The sequence below is a fragment of the Schistocerca gregaria genome, unplaced genomic scaffold (genome assembly GCF_023897955.1).
Source record: "Schistocerca gregaria isolate iqSchGreg1 unplaced genomic scaffold, iqSchGreg1.2 ptg000178l, whole genome shotgun sequence".
Taxonomy (NCBI): domain Eukaryota; kingdom Metazoa; phylum Arthropoda; class Insecta; order Orthoptera; family Acrididae; genus Schistocerca; species Schistocerca gregaria.
Window position 1 is genome coordinate 8718924 of NW_026061728.1, and position 24034 is coordinate 8742957.

The 24034-nt window shown below is 50.9% G+C and overlaps 4 non-coding genes across 4 annotated transcripts; 3 read left to right on the forward strand and 1 right to left on the reverse strand.

The window, feature by feature from the left end:
- Positions 1–3339: 3339 nt before the first annotated feature.
- Positions 3340–3411, forward strand: Trnai-aau (transfer RNA isoleucine (anticodon AAU)). The gene has a single exon. It is a non-coding gene; the product is annotated as a tRNA-Ile (tRNA).
- A 4074-nt stretch (positions 3412–7485) lies between these two features.
- On the reverse strand, positions 7486–7558 carry Trnak-cuu (transfer RNA lysine (anticodon CUU)). Its single transcript has one exon. It is a non-coding gene; the product is annotated as a tRNA-Lys (tRNA).
- Positions 7559–11188: 3630 nt separating this feature from the next.
- Positions 11189–11261, forward strand: Trnak-cuu (transfer RNA lysine (anticodon CUU)). The gene has a single exon. It is a non-coding gene; the product is annotated as a tRNA-Lys (tRNA).
- Positions 11262–17583: 6322 nt separating this feature from the next.
- Trnak-cuu (transfer RNA lysine (anticodon CUU)) lies at positions 17584–17656 on the forward strand. Its single transcript has one exon. It is a non-coding gene; the product is annotated as a tRNA-Lys (tRNA).
- The last annotated feature ends 6378 nt before the right edge of the window (positions 17657–24034 follow it).

Below are 24034 nucleotides of genomic sequence, written 5' to 3' on the forward strand. Positions count from 1 at the left end.
CTGATTAACGAGATGTAATGGAAATAGCAACTTTCAACTTTGCCTACGTCTCTGTCAGTCGCAAGGAAACTGTATTTGAAGGTGAAGGTGATTTTGTAGACATGTGTGAAAGACATGTTCTGAAATGCAAGTGTTGTTGTTTGGAGAGCACATCGGTTACGTGTCAGATGTGTAGCCAAGCAGTAATTTGTCGCCATAGCTGCAAATATTAGCCGGTAATATATAGTATTGTCAGCTGAAGTCTGATGATGCAGACGACCGTAAGGGCGAAGTACCCAAGAGTACCGTTAGGCTGCGCCTCTTTAACTCAGTGGTAGAGCACTGGTCTACTAAACCAGGGGTCGTAAGTTCCGTCCTCACAGGAGAAAGATTAATTTTGGAAATCAGTTGCGCGTCGTGGCCGTATAGCAAACAGTATCTGTGATGACGAACAATTAGCGACAGGCGTTTTTTTAAGAGTTACTCTCAGATGTGATTAAGGCGAATGGCGCAGATGAAGCATTTGCCAAAGCGGTGCAGCATAAGGTGGGACGAGGCAGTTTGAATTAGATTTTATAGATGTATTTCTCACATATCTCAGAGCCTCTCGCCGTCGTCGTCGTCGTCGTCGTCGTCGTCGCCGTCGCCGCTTCTGCAGAAGTAGCAAATGGCCATCGTAGCAAATGCGGCGAGGGACGCCCTGCCTTCGATTCCGAATGCACAAAGTGTGTGGTCTTGTTTCTCAGTCTATATTTGGTCGGTCTCGTAAGAGGTTGAATGTAACGAATGGGTGGGAAAGAGCAAGGGGCAGCGGCCGTGTAGAACGAAAACACAAATCCTCAGGGGTGTGAGCGTTTCGAGATGAGTCGTATACATGTTATAGCTGGTCGTCAGCGACCGTGTGGCCTAATGGATAAGGCGTCGGACTTCGGTTCTGAAGATTACAGGTTCGAATGCTGTCACGCTCGTTTTTTTTCCAGTTCTGAAGAAGAAACATACCCTTTTAATGTAGCAATTGAGCAGTACGAAACCGTCTGAATGTTTCTGTTGAGCATTTTTTGCTTGGATATGCTCTTGAGCTTGAAACACATACAACAAGACCGGTGTTAACTAGCGAAATGGTTGGCAGAGTACCGACACCGCGTGTTTTGACTGGCATTTGCACATCTAAAACAACGTCGGAAAGTAACTCGTTCGGCTTTTGAGTCACATAAAGTATGTGTGTTAATTTTGACGCCACTAGCTCTGCATGTTGTCATGCAATTTCTTTACCTCTCAGAAATGATTATGACATAAAAGTGAAGTACGTGACGAGTGTGACGTTAGGAAAACATTAGGCAGCATGGAGAGATTCTGTATGGGACCACCCAATCCAAACGAGTACTGTGTGACGTGCTACCCGGGAGGTATTCATTGAGGTAGCAGGCTAGCTCAGTCAGTAGAGCGTCAGACCCTTATTCCCAGGGTCGTGGGTTCGAGCCACACGCTGGGCGGAACGGAATTTTGTTCCGCTGCTGATGTAAATTACCGTTTTTCTGATTAACGAGATGTAATGGAAATAGCAACTTTAAACTTTGCCTACGTCTCTGTCAGTCGCAAGGAAACTGTATTTGAAGGTGAAGGTGATTTTGTAGACATGTGTGAAAGAAATGTTCTGAAATGCAAGTGTTGTTATTTGGAGAGCACATCGGTTACGTGTCAGATGTGTAGCCAAGCAGTAATTTGTCGCCATAGCTGCAACTATTAGCCGGTAATATATAGTATTGTCAGCTGAAGTCTGATGATGCAGACGACCGTAAGGGCGAAGTACCCAAGAGTACCGTTAGGCTGCGCCTCTTTAACTCAGAGGTAAAGCACTGGTCTACTAAACCAGGGGTCGTAAGTTCCATCCTCACAGGAGAAAGATTAATTTTGGAAATCAGTTGCGCGTCGTGGCGGTATAGCAAACAGTATCTGTGATGACGAACAATTAGCGACAGGCGTTTTTTTTAAGAGTTACTCTCAGATGTGATTAAGGCGAATGGCGCAGATGAAGCATTTGCCAAAGCGGTGCAGCATAAGGTGGGACGAGGCAGTTTGAATTACATTTTATAGATGTATTTCTCACATATCTCAGAGCCTCTCGCCGTCGTCGTCGTCGTCGTCGTCGTCGTCGTCGTCGTCGCCGTCGCCGTCGCCGCTTCTGCAGAAGTAGCAAATGGCCATCGTAGCAAATGCGGCGAGGGACGCCCTGCCTTCGATTCCGAATGCACAAAGTGTGTGGTCTTGTTTCTCAGTCTATATTTGGTCGGTCTCGTAAGAGGTTGAATGTAACGAATGGGTGGGAAAGAGCAAGGGGCAGCGGCTGTGTAAAACGAAAACACAAATCCTCAGGGGTGTGGTCGTTTCGAGATGAGTCGTATACATGTTATAGCTGGTCGTCAGCGACCGTGTGGCCTAATGGATAAGGCGTCGGACTTCGGATCTGAAGATTACAGGTTCGAATGCTGTCACGCTCGTTTTTTTCCAGTTCTGAAAAAGAAACATACCGTTTTAATGTAGCAATTGAGCAGTACGAAACCGTCTGAATGTTGCTGTTGACCATTTTTTGCTTGGATATGCTCTTGAGCTTGAAACACATACAACAAGACCGGTGTTAACTAGCGAAATGGTCGGCAGAGTACCGACACCGCGTGTTTTGAGTGGCATTTGCACATCTAAAACAACGTCGGAATGTAACTCGTTCGGCTTTTGAGTCACATAAAGTATGTGTGTTAATTTTGACGCCACTAGCTCTGCATGTTGTCATGCAATTTCTTTACCTCTCAGAAATGATTATGACATAAAAGTGAAGTACGTGACGAGTGTGACGTTAGGAAAACATTAGGCAGCATGGAGAGATTCTGTATGGGACCACCCAACCCAAACGAGTACTGTGTGACCTGCTGCCCGGGACGTATTCATTGAGGTAGCAGGCTAGCTCAGTCGGTAGGGCGTCATACTCTTATTCCCAGGGTCGTGGGTTCGAGCCACACGCTGGGCGGAACGGAATTTTGTTCCGCTGCAGTTGTAAATTACCGTTTTTCTGATTAACGAGATGTAATGAAAATAGCAACTTTAAACTTTGCCTACGTCTCTGTCAGTCGCAAGGAAACTGTATTTGAAGGTGAAGGTGATTTTGTAGACATGTGTGAAAGACATGTTCTGAAATGCAAGTGTTGTTATTTGGAGAGCACATCGGTTACGTGTCAGATGTGTAGCCAAGCAGTAATGGGTCGCCATAGCTGCAAATATTAGTCGGTAATATATAGTACTGTCAGCTGAAGTCTGATGATGCAGACGACCGTAAGGACGAAGTACCCAAGAGTACCGCTAGGCCGCGCCTCTTTAGCTCAGTGGTAGAGCACTGGTCTAATAAACCAGGGGTCGTAAGTTCCATCCTCACAGGAGGAAGATTAATTTTGGAAATCAGTTGCGCGTCGTGGCCGTATAGCAAACAGTATCTGTGATGACGAACAATTAGCGACAGGCGTTTTTTTAAGAGTTACTCTCAGATGTGATTAAGGCGAATGGCGCAGATAAAGCATTTGTCAAAGGGGTGCAGCATAAGGTGGGACGAGGCAGTTTGAATTACATTTTATAGATGTATTTCTCACATATCTCAGAGCCTCTCGCCGTCGTCGCCGCCGCCGCCGCCGCTTCTGCAGAAGTAGCAAATGGCCATCGTAGCAAATGCGGCGAGGGACGCCCTGCCTTCGATTCCGAATGCACAAAGTGTGTGGTCTTGTTTCTCAGTCTATATTTGGTCGGTCACGTAAGAGGTTGAATGTAACGAATGGGTGGGAAAGAGCTAGGGGCAGCGGCTGTGTAGAACGAAAACACAAATCCTCAGGGGTGTGAGCGTTTCGAGATGAGTCGTATACATGTTACAGCTGGTCGTCAGCGAACGTGTGGCCTAATGGAGAAAGCGTCGGTCTTCGGATCTGAAGATTACAGGTTCGAATGCTGTCACGCTCGTTTTTTTCCAGTTCTGAAAAAGAAACATACCGTTTTAATGTAGCAATTGAGCAGTACGAAACCGTCTGAATGTTGCTGTTGACCATTTTTTGCTTGGATATGCTCTTGAGCTTGAAACACATACAACAAGACCGGTGTTAACTAGCGAAATGGTCGGCAGAGTACCGACACCGCGTGTTTTGACTGGCATTTGCACATCTAAAACAACGTCGGAAAGTAACTCGTTCGGCTTTTGAGTCACATAAAGTATGTGTGTTAATTTTGACGCCACTAGCTCTGCATGTTGTCATGCAATTTCTTTACCTCTCAGAAATGATTATGACATAAAAGTGAAGTACGTGACGAGTGTGACGTTAGGAAAACATTAGGCAGCATGGAGAGTTTCTGTATGGGACCACCCAATCCAAACGAGTACTGTGTGACGTGCTACCCAGGAGGTATTCATTGAGGTAGCAGGCTAGCTCAGTAAAGCTTCCACGGAGCCCCAAGCGTCTTTCAGTGCTGATGCTACTGATGTCCTTTCGTCGGACCCCGGCGCACCGTCACAACACCTCGCCTACGGTGCGATGGAAGTTGACGCACAGGATGCAGCGTCACGTCGGAAACAGAGGCGCGGCAGCGCAAGCAGAAATCACCCAAGCGTCATAAGAAGCGGCGCAAGACAACCGACGACGTAGAACAGCCCGAGGCGACACCGCTGGATGGCGAGGTGCCTCAACCGCTCCACCGCGCCGACACAGGCGACCCTACGTCTCACACGGTTCGACGTCTTCTCCCACTGCCGCTGTGTCTGGACCACATGGGGATGCGGGAGATCATTGCAGCTCCGACACCGGGGATGCACCCTTGCCTCCGTCTGACTCTCGAGATCCAGTGGTGTCAACGTCCCTGGGCTACTGGGCGCAGGAGATGGAGTTGCAGGATGCGTTTCAGGACCAAGACGATGCACCGATGCCGATGGCAGCGTCTACGCGGCCGGCGACAGACGCCTAGGGTGGCATGAGCATCTCTCGTCGCTGCCTAGCACTTCGCAAGACCGGCTCTCCACGTCACGACTACTGCCCTCCTGTCATACCATGGTCACCTCCCGAGACTTGATGGACCAGGCATACCGCCTCGCCACGATCAACGTCAATGGCATTACATCTGATGTCAAGACCCGTATGCTGAAGGATACGTTACGCGCTGCGGCTCTGGACGTTGTTTTCCTTCAAGAAGTCCGATCAGGACTCTGTCTCGATGCCTACGGATATGACTCCTACACTATGCCTGCAGATGTGGGCGGCGGAGGTACGGCGATTCTACTGCGGGAAGGGATAATGGCCACTGATGTCTCCTATTTACCGTCGGCCCGGGGGGTCGCACTCACGATTGGTACAGTACGTCTGGTGAACTTATATGCTCCTTCAGGCACCGGCAAAAGGAGAGAACGGCGCACCTTTTTTTTGCCGAAGATATAGCCCCGCTCTTCCAGGGCAATACCGACCACTTGGTAGTAGGCGGCGATTTTAATTGTGTGCTCCGCCCATCCGACCAGAAGCCACACTATACCACCTGCCCCGCACTCCAGGCACTTGTACAGGACTTGGCCTTGTTGGACACGTGGATCATCCAACACGGCGACCGTCGAGCACACACCTACTTTACTAGTCACTCCGCGAGCCGACTGGATCGAGCCTACGTCACCCGCGGCCTACGATCGGCCGTTGTCGACGCTGAGATGTGGCCGGCAGCGTTCACGGATCACCTCGCATATGTGTGTACTCTCACCCTTCCCCGCCAGAACATCCGACGAAGTAGGGGTCCGTGCCGCCTCAATGTGGCCCTTCTTGATGAGATAAATTGCAGACGCGCAGTCGAGTCCACATGGAGCAATTGCCACCGGCGTTTACCCGCCTATCGTTCTGTACTTCAATGGTGGTTACGGTGTGCAAAACCCGCACTGTGCCGAACATTAGTCAGCTATGGACGCGACCGAGCGCGCTGGTATACTGCAACTACTGATTTTTACTATACTGCGCTCCGCGAACTGGCTGTACAACCGCCGTCGCCAGAGCGACAATCAGCTGTACAACGCGTCAAGGCACAATTGCTTCGTATCAACGCCGTACGTCTTGCGGGTGTGCGGGTGCGAGCGAGGACGACTGATGATGTTCGTGGTGAACGACCTTCCCTCCACCATATCATTCAATAACGCCGAAGACGCAAGAGGCAGAGGTAAAGAAATTGCATGACAACATGCAGAGCTAGTGGCGTCAAAATTAAGACACATACTTTATGTGACTCACAAGCCGAACGAGTTACTTTCCGACGTTGTTTTAGATGTGCAAGTGCCAGTCAAAACTCGCAGTGTCGACAATCTGCCGACCATTTCGCTAGTTAACACCGGTCTTGTTGTGTGTGTTTCAAGCTCAAGAGCATCTCCAAGCAAAAAATGGTCAACAGCAACATTCAGACGGTTTTGTACTGCTCAATTGCTACATTAAAACGGTATGTTTCTTTTTCAGAACTGGAAAAGCACGAGCGTGACAGCATTCGAACCTGTAATCTTCAGATCCGAAGTCCGACGCCTTATCCATTAGGCCACACGGTCACTGACGACCAACATTTATATCTATACGACTTATCTCGAAACGCTCACACCCCTGAGGATTTGTGTTTTCGTTATACACAGCTGCTGCCCCTTGCTCTTTCCCACCCACTCGTTACATTCAACCTCTTACGAGATCGACCAAATATAGACTGAGAAACAAGACCACACACTTTGTGCATTCGGAATCGAAGGCAGGGCGTCCCTCGCCGCATTTGCTACTATGGCCATTTGCTACTTCTGCAGAAGCGGCGGCGGCGGTGGCGGCAGCGACGACGACGACGACGACGGCGAGAGGCTCTGAGATATGTGAGAAATACATCTATAAAATGTAATTCAAACTGCCTCGTCCCACCTTATGCTGCACCGCTTTGGCAAATGCTTTATCTGCGCCATTCGCCTTAATCACATCTGAGAGTAACTCTTAAAAAAACGCCTGTCGCTAATTGTTCGTCATCACAGATACTGTTTGCTATACGGCCACGACGCGCAACTGATTTCCAAAATTCATCTTTCTCCTGTGAGGATGGAACTTACGACCCCTGGTTTATTAGACCAGTGCTCTACCACTGAGCTAAAGAGGCGCGGGCTAGCGGTACTCTTGGGTACTTCGTCCTTACGGTCGTCTGCATCATCAGACCAGCTGACAACACTTCATATTACCGACTAATATTTGCAGCTATGGCGACCCATTACTGCTTTTCTACACATCTGACACATAACCGATGTGCTCTCCAAACAACAACACTTGCATTTCAGAACATGTCGTTCACACATGTCTACAAAATCACCTTCACCTTCAAATACAGTTTCCTTGCGACTGACAGAGACGTAGGCTAAGTTTAAAGTTGCTATTTCCATTACATCACGTTAATCAGAAAAACGGTAATTTACATCTGCAGTGGAACAAAATTCCGTTCCGCCCAGCGTGCGGCTCGAACCCACGACCCTGAGATTAAGAGTCTCATACTCTACCGTCAGAGCTAGCCGGGCTGCTTGTTGAATACTTGCCGGGTAGCACGTCACACAGTACTCGTTTTGGTTGGGTGGTCCCTTACAGAACTCTCCATGCTGCCTAATGTTTTCCTAACGTCACACTCATCACGTACTTCACTTTTATTTCATAATCATTTCTGAGAGATAAAGGAATTGCATGACAACCTGCAGAGCTAGTGGTGTCAAAATTAACACTCATACTTGATGTGACTCAAAAGGCGAAAGAGTTACTTTCCGACGTTGTTTTAGATGTCCAAGTGCCAGTGAAAACTCGCGGTGACGGCACTCTGCCGACCATTTCGCTAGTTAACACCGGCCTTGTTGTGTGTGTTTCAAGCTCAAGAGCATCTCCAAGCAGAAAATGGTCAACAGCAACATTCAGACCCGTCTTTATGCTACCCTACCTCTCAACTCGTCCAAGTACTGGTCTGCTTTCCGCCGCCTTACCGGATCTAAACCCCCCCCCCTTATTATCCTCTCCTCCATAATGACCGTCCCTTTCCTGACAACCTTAGTAAGGCCAACCATTTTGCCTCCTACCTCACGGATATCTTTACCGTCCCTGACGATCCCCAGTTCGATTATTCCCTCTTCCCCGATGTCCGCGATCGAACTGACACCTCTGTCCCTCCACACACTGCAGGCTTCCAATACTTGGACAACATTACACACACCGAACTCAATACCCCTATCACTACTCAAGACATCCTAGCTATACTCCGCACCAAACGCAACTCCGCTCCTGGTCACGACCGTGTTACTTACCGTCACCTCCGTGAAGCTCCCCCCTCCTTCCTCTCCACCCTGGCCAGACTGTACACTGTGGTCTTGTCCACCTGCCTTCCCCGACCTGTGGAAAACCTACCGGATCCTAATGTTCCTCAAACATGATAAACCACCTTCCGCTGTCTCCTCCTACCGTCCTATAAGCCTTACCTCGGTCTTCAGCAAGGTCCTGGAATCCAGTCTTACCTGCCGCATCCACCAGCACCACCACCAGCACCGCTTCCTTCCCTCCACCCAATGTGGCTTCCGGCCATCGTTCTCTGCCGATGACCTTCTCCTTCACCTCACTCACCTCCTCTCAGAACAACTCAACTCCCGTCACTCTGCCATCTTCCTCTCCCTCGACCTTGAACACGCTTATGACCGTGTATGGCATTCTGGTCTCCTCTTCAAGCTCCAAACTTTTGCCCTTCCCATAAACTACGTCTGTCTGGTCGCCTCCTTCATTTCCCACCGTCCTTCCTATGTCACCATCCACAACACGGTTTCCTACACTTTCTACCCCTCTGCCGGTGTGCCCCAAGGCTCCGTCCTTTCCCCTCTTCTTTACCTTCTTTATACGGCGGACATGCCTCCGCCTGCACCCCCTCTACACCTTCTCCAGTACGCCGATGACACCGCCTTCCTAGCCCTCGCCCCCACCCTGCAACGCTCCCAGCACCTTCTCCAATCCCATCTTGACCGGTTCACCTCTTGGTGTAACCAGTGGTTGCTCAAGGTCAATCCTTCCAAGACTCAGGCAATCATCGTAGGCAAAACCACACCTTCCTTCCGTCTCCTTGATTTCTATCTTACCATTTATGGCCGTCCTATTAACCTCACCCCCACCCTCAAGTACCTTGGCGTCACCCTTGATCGTCGCCTCTCCTGAACCCCTCATCTCCGGACAATCCAAGCCAAGGCACACTCCCGACTCCGAATCCTCAAGCTCCTCTCTGGCCGCACATGGGGTCTGGACCCGTCCACAGTACTCCACACCTATAAATCCCTCATCCGTCCTAAGCTTTGTTATGCCCATCCCGCCTGGATCTCAGCCCCTACTACCTTTTACCAATCCCTTCAAATCCTTGAACGCCATGCACTCCGCCTCGCCTATCGCATCCGCCTCCCATCCCCCATGCGGATCCTCTATGACCTCATCCCCTTCCCACACCTCCTCCTCTTCCTCGAACGGATACGGATCCTCTACACCTCCCGCAAGCTTGATCCTCCCCACCCGCTTGTCTCTCCCATCCTCTCCCACCCCAACCCGCTGCGCGCCTGTACTCCTGTATCCCACCTGCTCTCCATCTTCACACTCTCCACACCCTCTCCCAAGGTGGCTTCCGCCAACTCCCCCTCCCGGATGATGCCCTCCTCCCCTCCATCTACCCCTCCAACCAACTTTGAGCCTTGCCTTCCCTCTCCTCTCCTTATCCTGTGGGCACCCTCTCTCCCTTCTCTCCCTCCCTCATTACCTCACCTCCCCCTCTCCCTGGGCTTCCGCACACCACCCCTCCCTCACCCATTCTCTCCCCATTGGCATCAACCCCTCCCCCATTCCCTCCTACTCTCGCCCCTTCCCTCTGGCATGTCCCCCGCCTTACTCGTGTGACAAGTACATCACCAACCGCCAGAGATTGTCACCGCAGTGCTTATGTGTTTTGTCGTCCCGCTAGTGCATCCGTGTCTCTTGTTCCGTGATCCATCGTTCACTTGTGCTACTTTGTATCTCTCCGTTATGTGCTGTGTGAATCACTTTTAACTTGACTGCTCCACAGTGAACAACTTCTGTTATTTTACTCTGTTGTGTCTACTGTTTTTTAACCTCGATGTCTCTGTGTGTCTATTACTGCTTGTACTATGTTCATGTCTGTGGACGAAGAGCGGCTTAGTTACGCCGCTGCTGGCCTACCTATGTATAGGTTTAAAATAACAATAAAGAAAAAAAAAAAGAAAAAGCGGTACAGCATAAGGTGGGACGAGGCAGTCTGAATTACATTTTATAGATGTATTTCTCACATATCTCAGAGCCTCTCGCGGTCGTCGTCGTCGTCGTCGTCGTCGTCGTCATCGTCGTCGTCGTCGCTGCTTCTGCAGAAGTAGCAAATGGCCATCGTAGCAAATGCGGCGAGGGACGCCCTGCCTTCGATTCCGAATGCACAAAGTGTGTGGTCTTGTTTCCCAGACTATATTTGGTCGGTCTCGTAAGAGGTTGAATGTAACGAATGGGTGGGAAAGAGCAACGGGCAGCGGCTGTGTAGAACGAAAACCCAAATCATCAGGGGTGTGAGCGTTTCGAGATGAGTCGTATACAAGTTGCACTTGGTCCTCAGTGACCGTGTGGCCTAATGGATCAGGCGTCGGACTTTGGATCTGAAGATTACAGGTTCGAATGTTGTCACGCTCGTGTTTTTCCAGCTCTGAAATAGAAACATACCGTTCTAATGTAGCAATTGAGCAGTACGAAACCGTCTGAATGTTGCTGTTGACCATGTCCTGCTTGGAGATGCTCTTGAGCTTCAAACACACACAACAAGACCGGTGTTAACTAGCGAAATGGTCGGCAGAGTGCCGTCACCGCGAGTTTTCACTGGCACTTGCACATCTAAAACAACGTCGGAAAGTAACTCTTTCACCTTTTGAGGCACATCAAGTATGAGTGTTAATTTTGACGCCACTAGCTCTGCAGGTTGTCGTGCAATTCCTTTACCTCTCAGAAATGATTATGAAATAAAAGTGAAGTACGTGACGAGTGTGGCGTTATGAAAACATTAGGCAGCATAGAGAGATTCTGTATGGGACCACCCAACCAAAACGAGTACTGTGTGCCGTGCTACCCGCCAAATATTCACCGAGGCAGCCCGGCTAGCTCAGTCGCTAGAGCATGAGACTCTTAATCCCAGGGTCGTGGGTTCGAGTCCCACGCTGGGCGGAACGGAATTTTGTTCCGCTGCAGATGTAAATTACCGTTTTTGATTAACGTGATTTAATGGAAATAGCAACTTTAAACTTTGCCTACGTCTCTGTCAGTCGCAAGGAAACTGTATTTGAAGGTGAAGGTGATTTTGTAGACATGTGTGAAAGACATGTTCTGTAATGCAAATGTTGTTGTTTGGAGAGCACATCGGTTACGTGTTAGATGTGTAGCCAAGCAGTAATGGGTCGCCATAGCTGCAAATATTAGTCGGTAATATGAAGTGTTGTCAGCTGGTGCAGCGGCTGTGTAGAACGAAAACACAAATCATCAGGGGTGTGAGCGTTTCGAGATGAGTCGTATACAAGTTGCACTTGGTTTCAGTGACCGTGTGGCCTAATGGATAGGCCGCGCCTCTTTAGCTCAGTGGCAGAGCACTGGTGTAGTAAACCAGGGGTCGTAAGTTCCATCCTCAAAGGAGGAAGACGAATTTCATTCTCGCTTCGCGCATCGGGCGATTAGGTTGTGCTCTTAGTTCCGCCTCTACCGTAGCGCAGCGTGTTTTCCTCCTGTGAGTTTAGTGCCGTGTTGGTCTCCGTGCGCGTCGCATCGCTGGTTGTCGGCCGGTGTTTGGTGTTCGTGCGGCCCTTCCTGTCGCGGCGTCGTCTCTCGCCGTGATGTCCACCATGGTTCCCACGAAAGTTCCGCGTACAGGTACAGTCAGCTTTACCTTTGACAAATCCACGCGTCACGTCCAGCCCGTTTCTTTGGAGATACATGACTGGTTAGTCGATACAGTTAAGGTCACTACTGATCAGGTGCATACCGCATATTTCGACAGCGAATTATATGTGTTTTTTGTTAAGTTTCTTGACCCACTCCAGGTTGATAGGCTACTTTCTCGTCATGGTTCTCAGGTACCCTTTACATACCGTGATGGTTCCACTAGTATGGTTCTCTTGGCAAATGCAGAAGTGATATATACGAATGTTCGGGTATTTAACCTTCCGCCCGAGGTTGACGACTGTTTTCTGAAGTCCGTTTTGCTTCCTTATGGGGACGTACGCCATATTCGAAAAGAACGCTGGTCTGCTCAGCACCGCTTACAGGTATATAGTGGTATTCGGTCGGTGGAAATGGTGGTCAAAAAACCTATTCTTTCTCACCTACAGGTATGTGGTTATAGGGTCCATATCACGTACAGTGGCCAGGAAGGAACATGTTATTATTGTAATGAAACTGGTCATTTCCGTACTAATTGTCCGCGGCGTGTGGTGGTATTAAAACCTACATACGAACAGCGTAAAAAATTGACTTTAGCTTATCTTCTCACGCAAGGATCTCGGACTGAATCGCTCATTGTTACTGAGGGACGCAGTGATCCGTTGCCCGACAACGGCCGTGATTTTCCCCCGTTGTCCTTGAGTAGGGATGTTGCTGCCCTTAAATCCGATGTGCCCGCGCTGATTTCTCACAACAAGCGTCGGCGAACACAGGATGATGCGGCTGATGAATCTTCCTTATTGGCTCGCCCTTCCGATGGGCCTCCGGTAAAGGACTCTCTTTCTCAGTCGGAAATCGTGGATGAGGACGCCACAGGTGCTATCACGCCTTTGCAGAAGCTCCCTGACACCTTATCTGACGTTGTTCCTGCTGCCGCGGCAGCCTCTTCGGAGACGCCCGTGACGGAACCTGCTTCTGGTTGCCACGTGTCTTCTCCGGTTCTCTCTGACACTTCTCCTATTGACTCTGTTTCGTATCCCCCTTCTGGAATTTCTGTCGCCCCCTCTGGGTCACAGCCTCCTCCCATCAAACAACTGATTGATTCCCCAGAGCCAGTGGATCCCGTTGTTATTCACCAACTGTCCCACCGTGAACCCATGTCTGCGGACGAGTGGGATGTAGAGGCCTCTCTTCCGCAATCTGACACGGAATGTCTACATGGTGCTCCCACGCAGCCGAACGCTGCAGCGTCGGCACCGCGGAGCCGCAGTCGAATCCGTAAACAGCCACAGAGAGCCGCGTCACGGCCGAAGAAAAAGCAGTGGGAAGATGAGGGTTCTGTTTAGTAGTTTTTCTCTCTGTGGTTCAGCGCTTGTTTCTGGTATGATTACTTGTATGTTGCTCCGTCAGCTGACGGCTCTCTACCGATCTTTGTTCTTCTTTCTGGGTTGAAGTTCCATGCAAGCATATACATTTCTTACTCTGAATATTAACAGAATATGTTCTGAGCTTCTGCTCGCCGCTTTGCGACAGTTTGTCTATCAGTCTGGGGCAGATGTTGTTTTTTTACAGGAAGTCCTATTCGACCAGTTTTCCATTCCTGGGTTCTCGACGTTTTTTAATGTCGCTTCCGAACTTTCTACGGGCACTGCCTTGTTTTATAGAGAAGGCATTCCGTTGATGAATTTCGAAGTACTCGACAGTGGAAGGGGGATCGGGTGCACGTTTTATGATCTCAGTTTACTCCTTCTTTATGCCCCTTCTAGTTCGGGTTGTACTACCGCACGTTCGAGTTTCTATAAAGAAGAAGTCATTTACCTGCTTCGTAAATCCCCGACAAAGATAATTTTAGGTGGGGACTTCAATTGTGTTCTACGGCCGGTAGATCAGTCTCCTAATTTTAATTTCAGTAAAGAACTCGACGACCTTGTGCGCTCCTTGCACCTGCATGACGTGTGGGTTTCTCGCTATCCTACACTTGTGCGACATACCTACTTTACTCCCACGTCTAGCAGTCGCCTCGAGCGCTTTTACCTTTCCGATTCCTTGTGTGGGCAACTTCTGGCTGTTGATGTGATACCAGCCTGTTTTACTGATCATTGCGCTGTAGCCGTTACGTTTAATTACGAGCGACAACCGGTAAAATTGTTTCGTCCTCCTTGGATGCTCAATATCGCGTATTTGCAAGATACCTCCCTTGGTATCGTCCTGGAGGACATTTGGACTCGTTGTTCTCGTACTATGGACCGGTACCCGTCTATCGTGGCATGGTGGACACTGTATGCAAAACCACACATCCGTAGGGCTCTCATGCGTTTTGGGGCTGCGAAGGTGGCAGAAGATCGACGAACGCAAGAATTTTACTATTCTGTCTTACGTCAACTGTACGATAGTTCTACGCATGCTCCCCTACGGGTTACTGATATACAGCGCATCAAAGCCAAATTGCTGCAGCTCAAACGCATTCAAATGGAGGGCCAGCGGACGAGGTCTCAACCACGTTCCCTTCTACAAGAGGAACTGACGTCACTCTACCATCTAGTCCGTTTACGGTCGCGCCGGAAACGTGGGTGCCTTGCCTCCCTCACAACCGCTGACGGCCGCGTGTTCACCTCTCACCGTGACATTTCTGACTTCGTTTACACCTATTTTACTGATCTGTACGATACTCATGTCCCGGCGGAAACCTCTCTTGACGACTTTACCTCCTTGCTGCCTCGCGTCGTCACTCCTCAATTAAAGGACGCCTTTCTGCGTCCCTTTCAGAAGGATGACATATATGATGTTGTTGCAGGATCGCAGTCCCGCAAGTCGCCTGGATTAGATGGTATTCCTAAGGAGTTCTATGTTCAATTTTGGCCGCTCATTGGTGACACCTTAACGTCAATGGTAAATGAAGTGATGCGGGGAGTCTCACTTCCTGCTCCTTTTCAGGAAGGCAGAATGGTCCTCCTCCCGAAATCCACAGGTCGACCTGCAATTGATTCCCTCCGTCCCATTACTCTCCTTAACTTTGATTATAAACATGTCGCTCGAGCAATTAATATCCGTCTCTCTAAGCTGCTCGATACCATTGTTGCCGCCCACCAAAGCTGTGTGCCTGGACGCACGATACTGACTTCCGTTCTCGAATGTCGCGATGTAATCTCGCTGGCGGCTGCCGCTAATATCCCAGGGGCTTTGCTTTTTCTTGATTTCCAAAAAGCGTTTGATCGCGTCAGCCATGATTTTTTATCGAGAGTGCTCACCGCTGTCGGCTTTAATAATGATGCTCGACAAGTCTTAACTAATCTTTTTACCGGTATCAGTGTCTCGGTGATTGTGAACGGTCACCCTACCCCCCGGATATCGATCAGACGGGGGTTACCCCAGGGAAGCCCCTTATCCATGTCACTTTTTGTTCTATCCTTAGAGACCTTACTTCGCCATCTCACCATGCAATTACGTGGGTGGAATATATTGGGGGAAATTTTTGCAGTCCGTGCATACGCCGATGACGTCATGGTTTTAGTACGACATGCCGAGGACATACCGCGGCTTAAGGATACCTTGGATTCATTTTGTGGTCTTGCTGGTGCTCGCATTAATGATCGCAAATGCACGTTCCTGCCGTTGAGAGGCTTTGATCATGTCGTCATTCCTTGGGCGACGGTTGTCGATCGCCATAAGACCTTGGGGATCATAGTGGATCGTAATCCGATCAAAATGGCGGCACTAAATTGGCGTGAGGTTACGAGTCGTGTTCACGGGGCGATCCTTGAACATGACCGCCGTTCCCTTAGCCTCATTCACAAGGCACGGGTTTTAGAGACCTATGTCTTCAGTAAAATATACTACGTTGCGCAGGTCTTCCCGCTTCCCGCGATGATGGCCCGCAGGCTGAAACAGCTGTCTAGTCGATTTCTGTGGCGCCGCCATGTCTTCCGTGTCCGGTATGAAGTTGTGGCCAGGCCTCGGAAGCTTGGAGGATTGGGTCTTTCAGATATCAAAGTGAAGACGTCCATCTTTTTTGCCCGCCGCAATGTTTTAACCTGTACGCGGGCTCCGCATTCAGTCACCTCTCGTTTACTTTCCCGCCTCCGGCCGGCCAGTCTGACCCCTCCTGTTGATGTTGGACGGATTAATCCTAAATTGCGGCACATTCGTGAATACTTTGTACTTGTCGGTATTCTGGGTGCTGATATACTTTCTATGACGCATATTACTACCAACATGCTACAAATCCGTTGGGGTACAGCATGTTTCCCTTCTTCTGTTGAACTTGCTTCCCCGTCAACGTCATGGAAAACGGGCTGGTCTCATCTTAGTCTTCCCATTTTGCCGATGGAGATTGTTTCAACGTGGTATAAGGTCATTTACCGTCTGATACCTACTGGTGATCGTCTTTTTCGTATTGGCCTTCGTCCGACTGATGAGTGTGAGGAATGTCATCAAACTGACACCTTACTTCACAGGCTAGTTGCTTGCTGACGGGATCATTGGCTCTGGGTCCGCCGTCAATTAGCTTTTCTTACTAGAGGGCCTGAAACCGCATTCCCAGACGACATCTTCTTACATCCGGACATCTCTTATTTTCCTCAGACGAAAACGAACACGATTGTCTGGCTCCTGGGTTACTATGTCCACTACGTCATTGAAGGCGGTAATGACCCAGATTGTCTGGCTCCTGAGTTACTATGTCCACTACGTCATTGAAGGCGGTAATGACCCAGATCCCCGCGTTTTTCACCATTATTTGTCAACTGCGCATTGGAAATGGCAGCGGTTACCACAATACCGAACGCTTTTTGCGAATATGCTTTTTCTTGTGTTTAACCGTCAAGGTGTTGGATAAGTTCCCCTGTGATTCCTGTTTCTTCCCTGAGCTTGAGTCCCCTCCCTTGTTCTATTTTTTCGAATTTTTTTTTCTCTTTTGCGTGTATATATATACACCCAAAATTCATACGGGTGGGATAACGGGTTGGTCTTCCCCTTCAGAAGAAATGTTTTATTTGTGTTTCAACTAATTTGTTGATTTTCATTTTGCAGGAAATATTAAATGATGATTTGACTATGGTTTTCTGAATTCTCGTAAAATATAACAAGTCAATCTGATAATAAAAAAAAATGGATAAGGCGTCGGACTTCGGATCTGAAGATTAAAGGTTCGAATGTTGTCACGCTCGTGTTTTTCCAGTTCTGAAAAAGAAACATACCGTTTTAATGTAGCAATTGAGCAGTACGAAACCGTCTGAATGTTGCTGTTGACCATTTTCTGCTTGGAGATGCTCTTGAGCTTGAAACACACACAACAAGACCGGTGTTAACTAGCGAAATGGTCGGCAGAGTGCCGTCACCGCGGGTTTTCACTGGCACTTGCACATCTAAAACAACGTCGGAGAGTAACTCGTTCGCCTTTAGAGTCACATCAAGTATGAGTGTTAATTTTGACGAAACTAGCTCTGCAGGTTGTCGTGCAATTCCTTTACCTCTCAGAAATGATTATGAAATAAAAGTGAAGTACGTGACGAGTGTAACGTTAGGAAAACATTAGGCAGCATGGAGAGATTCTGTATGGGACCACCCAACCCAAACGAGTACTGTGTGACGTGCTACCCGCCAGGCATTCACCGAGGCAGCCCGGCTAGCTCAGTCGGTAGAGCATGAGACTCTTAATCTCAGGGTCGTGGGTTCGAGCCCCACGCTGGGCGAAACGGAACTTTGTTCCACTGCAGATGTAAATTACCGTTTTTTGATTAACGTGATTTAATGGAAATAGCAACTTTAAACTTTGCCTACGTCACTGTCAGTCGCAAGGAAACTGTATTTGAAGGTGAAGGTGATTTTGTAGACATGTGTGAAAGACATGTTCTGAAATGCAAGTGTTGTTGTTTGGAGAGCACATCGGTTATGTGTCAGATGTGTAGAAAAGCAGTAATGGGTCGCCATAGCTGCAAATATTAGTCGGTGATATGAAGTGTTGTCAGCTGAAGACTGATGATTGAGACGACCATAAGGACGAAGTATGCTAAAGTACCGCTTGGCCGCGCCTCTTTAGCTCAGTGGTAGTGCACTGGTCTAGTAAACCAAGGGTCGTGAGTTCCATCCTCAAAGGAGGACGTCGAATTTTGGAAATCAGTTGCGCGTCGTGGCCGTATAGCAAACAGTGTCTGTGATGACGAACAATTAGCGACAGGCCTTTTATTAACAATTACTCTCAGATGTGATTAAGGCGAATGGCGCAGATAAAGCCTTTGCCAAAGCGGTACAGCATATTTCTTCATCGGAACTCGAGAGAGTTGCGCCCTTCGAGGATTGATTTCGGCAATCGTCGAAGCGATAGGTTCAGCAGCAGCAGCAGCAGCAGCAGTTTCGGCAGCGCAGGCACCAGTGTCAGCAGCAGCAGCAGCAGCCGCCGGCCTCGCAGCGCGACTCCTGTCGCCGGTGCAGCCCTTCCTGCTCGCCGTTCTCGTCGCCGGCTGACGCAGTCTGCAGCGTTCGTCGTCATCGCCGCCGCCTCCGCCAGCCCGCCGCCGAGCCCGTCCTCCTCCGCCGCCGCAGCAGCAGGGCGGGGCCCCGGACCCCGCTCCCCGCCGTCGCAGCAGCAGCCGCCGTCGCAGCCTTCGCCTTCCTGGACATGTGCAGTGTAGTGTAGTGTTCCTCTTCATCTTCGTCTTCGTTGTCTGTCATCCTTAGTGTTTCTTTTCCCTCATCCCGTTCAGTTGTTTCATTTCACCATGACCACCCCTACCACCACCGCCTCTATCACAGCCATAACTTACACCTCCCCCTCAGCAGCTACCACCACCATAACTTGGTGTGCTCAAACACCCCCCGCCCCCTACATCCCACCCCTCCTCACCCTTCCCTCCCCAGCTCCCTTTGTCACTTCTTCTCCCCCAACCACCTCACTTGACCCCTTCCCTCCACTCCCCCACGCCACTTCATCCGCTCATGCAGCCCCCGCCAAGGTTGTGGCTCGGAGAGCCACCACCCCTGCCGCACCTTCAGCAGCACCAGCACCAGCACCAGCACCTGCGCCCGCACCTGCGTCATCTGCAGCACCGGCCCCAGCACCACTGCCGGTACCTGTCTCCCCCCACCGTCTCCCGGTTGCTCCTGTACCCCGCCCCTCTTCCCATCCTGTAAAACGTCCAAGTGGCACCCCTGCCCACTCCACTCCCAAGAAATCACAGCTCCTTCCCCCTCCTCCCCCCAAAGATGCCATGGAAGTCTCTCCGCCCGCCCCTTCTACTGCTTCCTCTACCACCCCCTCCAACAGTTACCTCCTATCCCATGCGGATCCCTCTCTCCTGGAGGCCCGCAACCTCACCTTGCTCCTCTGCCAACACTTTCCTGGCGCCCCTATCTCCCTTCTCACCCCCCGTAGGGACTCCGTCCTTATCACCTCCTATAGCCCCACCCTCCACACCGACATCCTATCCCGCATCTCCATTACCTGCTTCGGCCCCAATGCCTCTCTCGCTTCTGCTCCTTCCCCTTCCTCCTCCCGTAAACCCCAACCCCCGCGACGCCTGCCAACCCTCACCGCCGTGATCACTCGGCTTAGTCCGACGATCGCGGAGGAGGAGGTGTTGGCAGAGCTTAAGGCGCATCCCTACCTCGATGTTCGTGCCGTTCGCCGGATCCACAACCCTGCTGGCCCCACCCGCCTTATGCGGGTTTTTTCTGAGCACGCTCCTTCAATCGACCTTCTCCTTAAGGAGGGTGCCCTCCTCTTCAACCGCCGCTACAAGGTCGACCCTTCCCGCTCCCCTCCCCAGTCCATCCGATGCCAGACGTGCCTGTGCTATAATGCACACCTAACATCTGAGTGCCGCGAGGCCCCTGTCTGTCCGCACTGCAAGCAAGCGCACTTCCTCCGGCAGTGCCCCAAACTTCAGTCCCCTCCATCCTGCAACACCTGTAACCTCCCTCACCCCACATACTCCCAGAAATGCAAGGCTCGACCAGCCCCTTCCACTCCTGAACTCACCGTTCCTGTCTGCCCTCTGGATGACCCTACCCCCCCTGGTAACTCCCTTCGTCCCCCCCCCCCCCCACTGCTGAGGACATCATCCAGTTTGTCACCATTGTCCTCCAAAACGTCCATCCTTTTCAGCGCCCCCACACCCTCCAGCAGATATCCCTCGCCACACGCTCCGTGTTCCATCTCAATACCTATGCCACCTACTCCCATAACCAGGCCCACTTCACCTTCTCCCGTCTTGACACCCTCGTCTAAATTCCCATCATACCGCGACAGCACCGTATCTTGTTCAATAACATCCGCTCCCTTCCTGTCAACAAGAACCTCCTTCTGCATACCCTCACGACCCACTGCGTGGATGCCTTCCTCCTGAACGAAACCTTTCTCCAGCCCCACATCACCGTCCACACCTCCCCCTACCTCCTTCATCGCTCCGACAATCCCCTCCCGATAGCGCGTGGTGGAGTCGCCATTGGCCACCACCGCCAGATCCCTGTTCGGCTCCAACCCCTCCTTCCTGACCCCACAGAACATCTGATCCTCAGCCTCTACTTCCCCGGCCTCACCATTACCTGTGCCACCATTTATGTCCGCTCCACTGCCCCTATTCCTTTCGACTTCCTTTCTCACATCGACCGTACCTTCTCCTCCTACGTGATTGAGCCGACCTTAACATCCATAGTCGCTCCGCTGCCCAGCTACGGGGGTGGCATCGGTTCCTCGACACCCTCCAAGGAGATGTCCTTCCTCTTCCCCAACACACCTGCCCTGAATCCAATACCACTCCCGATGTTGTCCTGGCCTCCCCCAAACTCCTTGGCCGCATAGTGGTGGACGTCCTTGATCCTATTGGCAGTGACCATCTCCCTGTCCTCCTTACCATATGTGACGGTCGTCGCCCCGATCCCGACCCTCGGCTTGACCCACGCAGCAAGTATGTCCATGATTACTCCCGTGACGACTGGAATGCCTACCGGGATACCCTTATTGCCCGAGTCGATAGCCACCCCCTCACCTACCACCAACCTGATGACATCACCCATGCCGCGTCCTTTCTCCAGCAGACCTTGTCTGAGGCCGTGGGGGCCCACACCCCTACCGTCGCTATCCACCCGCACCGTCCCACTTTACCCCCACAGGCCGTTCTCCTATTTCGAGAATCCCGTCGTCTTTACCGTGCCCTCCTTCACACGCGTGACCGGGACACATTACGACGCCACCGGCAACTCCAGAGACACATTCGGAACTTGCTCGCGGCTAAGAAACGCCGGGACTGGCGACAGACATGCACCTGTCTTAATGCTACCTTACCTCTTAACTCGTCCAAGTACTGGTCTGCCTTCTGCCGCATTACCGGATCTAAACCTCCCCCCCTTACTATCCTCCATAATGACCGTCCCTTTCCTGACAACCTTAGTAAGGCCAACCATGTTGCCTCCTACCTCACGGATATCTTTACCGTCCCTGACGATCCCCAGTTCGATTATTCCCTCTTCCCCGATGTCCGCGATCGAACTGACACCTCTGTCCCTCCACACGCTCCTGGCTTCCAATACTTGGACAATATTACACACACCGAACTCAATACCCCTATCACTACTCAAGACATCCTAGCTATACTCCGCACCAAACGCAACACCGCTCCTGGACACGACCGTGTTACTTACCGTCACGTCCGTGAAGCTCCCGCCTCCTTCCTCTCCACCCTGGCCAGACTGTACACTGTGGTCTTGTCCACCGGCTTCTACCCCGACCTGTGGAAAACCTCCCGGATCCTAATGTTCCTCAAAACTGATAAACCACCTTCCGCTGTCTCCTCCTACCGTCCTATAAGCCTTACCTCGGTCTTCAGCAAGGTCCTGGAATCCATTCTTACCTGCCGCATCCACCAGCACCTCCACCAGCACCGCTTCCTTCCCTCCACCCAATGTGGCTTTCGGCCATCGTTCTCTGCCGATGACCTTCTCCTTCACCTCTCTCACCTCCTTTCAGAACAACTCAACTCCCGTCACTCTGCCATCTTCCTCTCCCTCGACCTTGAACACGCTTATGACCGTGTATGGCATTCTGGTCTCCTCTTCAAGCTCCAAACTTTTGCCCTTCCCATAAACTACGTCCATCTGGTCGCCTCCTTCATTTCCCACCGTCCTTCCTATGTCACCATCCACAACACGGTTTCCTACACCGTCTACCCCTCTGCCGGTGTGCCCCAAGCCTCTGTCCTTTCCCCTCTTCTTTACTTTCTTTATACGGCGGACATGCCTCCGCCTGCACCCCCCCTACACCTTCTCCAGTACGCCGATGACACCGCCTTCCTAGCACTCGCCCCACCCTTCAACGCTCCCAGCACCTTCTCCAATCCCATCTTAACCGGTTCACCTCTTGGTGTAACCAGTGGTTACTCAAGGACAATCCTTCCAAGACCCAGGCAATCATCGTAGGCAAAACCACACCTTCCTTCCGTCTCCTTGATTTCTATCTTACCATTTATGGCCGTCCTATTAACCTCACCCCCACCCTCAAGTACCTTGGCGTCACCCTTGATCATCGCCTATCCTGGACCCCTCATCTCAGGACAATCCAAGCCAAGGCACGCTCCCGACTCCGCCTCCTCAAGCTCCTCTCTGGCCGCACATGGGGTCTGGACCCGTCCACCGTACTCCACCCCTATAAATCCCTCATCCGTCCTATCCTTTGTTATGCCCATCCCGCCTAGATCTCCGCCCCTACTACCTTTTACCAATCCCTTCAAATCCTTGAACGCCATGCACTCCGCCACGCCTATCGCATCCGCCTTCCTTCCCCCACGCGGATCCTCTATGACCTCATCCGCTTCCCACACCTCCTCCTCTTCCTCGAACGGATACGGATCCTCTACACCTCCGCAAGCTTGATCCTCCCCACCCACTTGTCTCTCCCATCCTCTCCCACCCCAACCCGCTGCCGCGCCTGTACTCCTGTATCCCACCTGCTCTCCAACTTCACACTCTCCACACCCTCTCCCAAGGTGGCTTCCGCCAACTCCCCCTCCCAGATGATGCCCTCCTCCTCTCCATCTACCCCTCCTACCAACTTTGAGCCTTGCCTTCCCTCTCCTCTCCTTATCCTGTGGGCAACCTCTCTCCCTTCTCTCCCTCCCTCCTTCTCTCCCCTCCACCTCTCCCTGGGCTTCCGCACAACACCCCTCCCTCTCCCATCCTCTCCCCATTGGCATCAACCCCTCCCCCATTCCCTCCTACCCTCGCCCCTTCCCTCTGGCAGGTCCCCGGCCTTACTCGTGTGACAAGTACATCACCGACTGCCAGAGATTGTCACCGCAGTGCTTATGTGTCTTGTCGTCCCGCTAGTGCATCCGTGTCTCTTGTTCCGTGCTCCATCGTTCACGTGTGCTACTTTGTATCTCTCCGGTATGTGCATTGTGAATCACTTTTAACTTGACTGCTCCACAGTGAACGGCTTCTGTTCTTTTACTCTGTTTTGCCTACTGTTTTTTAACCTCCATGTCTCTGTTTGCCTATTACTGCTTGTACTATGTTCGTGTCTGTGGACGAAGAGCGGCTTAGTTACGCCGCTGCTGGCCTACCTATGTATAGGTTTAAAATAACAATAAAGAAAATAAAAGGTACAGCATAAGGTGGGACGACGCAGTCTGAATTACATATAATATATGTATTTCTCACATACGTCAGAGCCGCTCGCGGTCGTCGTCGTCGTCGCCGCTTCTGCAGAAGTAGCAAATGGCCATCGTAGCACATGCGGCGGGGGACGCCCTGCCTTCTATTCCGAATGCACAAAGTGTGTGGTCTTGTTTCCCAGTCTATATTTGGTCGGTCTCGTAAGAGGTTGAATGTAACGAATGGGTGGGAAAGAGCAAGGGGCAGCGGCTGTGTAGAACGAAATCACAAATCATCAGGGGTGTGAGCGTATCGAGATGAGTCGTATACAAGTTATACTTCTGCGTCAGTGACCGTGTGGCCTAATGGATAAGGCGTCGGACTTCGGATCTGAAGATTACAGGTTCGAATGCTGTCACGCTCGTGTTTTTTCCAGTTCTGAAAAAGAAACATACCGTTTTAATGTAGCAATTGAGCAGTACGAA